Source organism: Myotis brandtii, unplaced genomic scaffold (genome assembly GCF_000412655.1).
Source record: "Myotis brandtii unplaced genomic scaffold, ASM41265v1 scaffold265, whole genome shotgun sequence".
Taxonomy (NCBI): domain Eukaryota; kingdom Metazoa; phylum Chordata; class Mammalia; order Chiroptera; family Vespertilionidae; genus Myotis; species Myotis brandtii.
In genome coordinates, this window is record NW_005360086.1 from 1,744,149 (window position 1) to 1,747,495 (window position 3,347).

General features: G+C 60.2%; 1 long non-coding RNA gene across 2 annotated transcripts in view; it reads right to left on the reverse strand.

The window, feature by feature from the left end:
• LOC106726426 overlaps positions 1–1,841 on the reverse strand; it is a 10,999-nt gene extending 9,158 nt beyond the window's left edge. Inside the window, exons 1-2 of one of the 2 annotated variants that reach the window (XR_001362499.1) lie at positions 1,622–1,841; positions 741–1,045 (exon numbers count right to left, since the gene is read on the reverse strand). This is a non-coding gene — a long non-coding RNA (uncharacterized LOC106726426). Of the gene's footprint in view, positions 1–740; positions 1,046–1,596 lie in introns of both variants that reach the window. The other variant, XR_001362498.1, reaches the window with a different exon arrangement.
• Positions 1,842–3,347: the final 1,506 nt, after the last annotated feature.

The window sequence follows — 3,347 nt, forward strand, 5'->3', positions numbered from 1 at the left end:
GTGTTCTAGGAAGGAAGCCCAGGGGTGTTGGCAGATAGCAGCTGCCACACCTTCTACCTGTTCTCCGGGTCCCTGAGTACAGGCTGACTCAGCCCAGGGAGGCTTTGTGCTCCTGGTAGCGTGGAGGGTGGGGCCGAGGGTGCCAGCCGAGGTTTTCTAGGGCTTGGTGCTCAGTCCTGTTTGGGAGGGTAGAGGACTCAGAGTTCCTGGTTACACATAACAGAAAACAACTCTGGTTGACTACGGCCCAGAAGGAATTTTCTGGAAGGGTAATGGGTGGCCCACAGAATCACGGGGTAGGCTAGAGAACCAGGCTCATCAATGGGGCAAGGACCCTGAAAGCTGGGAGGCGGGACCACAGGCAGGGACTAGCGGGGATGGGCCTGCTGACATCACGGCCCCAGCTGCCCCAAGCTGCCCCTGCAGACCGCCCCCCCACACACACACACACCAGAGGAGCCGTCCCAATGGTCCCAGCTGCTCTGGGGCCTTCGTCAGGGTTAGAGTCCTGGGAGGCATGGGCCCAGGCTGAGTGCCCGCTGAGCCCTCCGAGGGCTCTGGGAGAGGGAGACTGGCCCCTTCCACTTCCGTAGGGGAAGCCGCCTCCCGCCGTCTAGGGATTCGGCCCCTCCCATGGGTGTTTGGATGGTAAGCAACCAACAACAACAAATGCCATACACGCTCTCATGTTCCTGAGCGCAAGAGGCAGTTTCAAACCTGCCTCACCGGAGGCCTCGTACCTGGAGTGCTGCTGGCACAGCCCGCCAAGTGTGAAGTCACGGAGACCAAGTGCTTCTCGCTACTTCTGACACCACCTTCTCTCCGTGGCTGGCGTGGCCGCTAACTCACTGCACGGCGTGCCGGGCCCTGAGCTCCGTGCTGGACGTTGGCCATCTCGTTGGGTCTTGCCTTTGAAGTGACCACCACTTTTGCGAGGAGGAAACTGAGGTCGAGTGGCTCACTCGCTTTCCAAGTTCACTCGGGTCTAAACGCACGGGGACTGGAGTCCAGGCAGCCTGTCCCGGAGCCTGGCTGGAGAGGGGCCCTGCAACCCAGTGGAGACAGACGTTAAACATCAGACAGTAAACGCAGGGCTGGTCCATGGTTACGGGGAGCCCTGCTGCTGGGAGGGGAAAGGACGGGCAGGAAGAGGAAGAGAGGAGACCTTCCATAGGGTGAAGGGGGGAGACGCTCCCAGGAAGGTCTCTGTGAAGAAGGAGTTCGCCAGGCAAGGAGCGAGGGGGACGGGAACAGCGGGTGCCCGGGCCGGAGGCGGGAGAGGCTGGGGGGGGCACCCTGTCTCATTATTGCGACATCCCGCGGCCGGGCTCCCTGCTTCTGCCCAGCCTGGGTGCTTATCCTCCACCAGCCACAGTGACCCTTTCACTACCCGAGTCAGGTCATGCCCGGCTCGGCTGCTCACTCGCCCAGGGGAAGAGCCCAGGCCTCCATAACCCGCCCCTGCGGCCCCTGCGACCACCCCCTCCCTCCCTGGACTGCAGTCACGGGCCCTTTACTCCCTCCAAAGCACACCAGGTGCGTCCTGCCTTTGGCCTCGGCCCCGGCTGCTCCCTCAGCCCAAAACGTTCTCCCCACCTGCCCACGGTCTCCCCTCACCCACAGGCGGCCGGGGCACGTCCTCGTCCCGAAGCAGAGGCAGGAGCCGCGGAAGGCACAGCCCTCTGCTCACATCCTCCGGGCCCACGTGAGTCACACGGCCCAGCCCAGGGTCCGAGGCCGAGGGCACTAGGACCGTGGGGGCCGCATGCAGAGGAGGCAGGGAGGGCCCCGGTGCACTTGACCAAGACCCTTTGACCGAGCTCAGAACCCCACCCCTCCCCCTGGCGAGGGACCTCCCCGCTCCGGGATCGCTCCTCCAGTCCCATCCTGTTCCAGCCAACAAACACCTATTACCACCTGCCCTGCACAGGCCCTGCCCCAGGCCCTGCAGCCCTTAAAGCGACAGAGCCCTTGCCCTTTCGGAGCTCACATTTTAGAGGCGATAACACAATAAGCAAAGGCTGTGAAGGGCTCTCGGAAGCCTGGAAAGTGCTAGAAAGAAACAGGAATCGAGGAAGGCCCTGTCTCGATGGGGCGGTCAGGGAAGGCCTTGCTGATGAACTGTGTGAGCAGGTGAAGCTGGAGGGCGGGCCCTGTGGGAGGTGGGCACCTGGAACAGAGTGAGCAAAGCAGAGAGAACAGAAGTGAGATCCTGGTGGGAACCAGGGACAGCGCCGCGGGGCTTGTTGAACTGGCGACACCTTTGGATTCTGCTCCAGGTGTGCAGCGAGGGTGGCAAGCAGAGCGGGGAGGCCATCTAGGCCCTGGGAGGTGGTCAGTCAGGGTGCGCCTTGAAGGGGGACCCAGAGGATTTGCCGATGCCTTGGAGGAAAAGGAGGCAGGAGCCAAGGATGGCTGGCGCTGTGGTCTGAACGAGCAGGCAAACGGAGTTGCTGTTGGCTTAGATAGGAGTGTCTGTCAGGGGCTCAGGGGTAGATGTGAGAAGTCCTCCAGGAGGAGAGGGTCTTTGCAACCTGGGGCGGCTGTGGAGGCTTGAGGCGCCCTACCTTCCACCATGTGGGGGAAGCAAGAGGCCATCAGAGTGTCGCTAGCCACTTCATTCGTTCATTCATTCATTCAGCAAAAGTTTATTGCACGTCAGGGATAAGCCAGACACTTGTGGATGCTGGGGAAGCAGCAGAGAAGAGAGACAATGTCACGCTCGATCTGGTACCTAACTTTCTAGGTGCACGACAGGTGATGGATAAGCAAACAGATGTGAACACCTGCAGAGAAGGAGGAGCCTTACAAGGAAACCCTAGAGCAGCGGTTCTCAACCTGTGGGTCACGACCCCTTTGGGGGTCGAATGACCCTTTCACAGGGGTCGCCTAAATACATCCTGCATATCAGATATTTACATGACGATTCATAACAGTAGCAACATTACAGTTATGAAGTAGCAACGAAAATAATTTTATGGTTGGGGGTCACCACAACATGAGGAACTGTATTAAAGGGTCGCAGCATTAGGAAGGTTGAGAACCACTGCCCTAGAGAGAGGTGGAGAGTGACTGGGGGAGTACCCTCGGGCAGGATGTCACCCAAACTGCCCCAAGGACAAAACCCAGACTCCCGAGGAGGACCCCAGCCCAGTTTGGCTTCTCTTTGTCCCCCAGAGCGGCTGCTGTGTCATTAGGAGAGGGAGGAGGAGGAGTGGGACCGCAATGACCTTCAGGGTCCTGGGAGGGGCTTTGCCGTGTAGGAGGCGTCTCTTGAGCTGGGCTGCCTCTGTGCAGGTGTCCAGGTGAAGGAGTTCTGGGAATTAGGGATCCCGACAGACAGAACA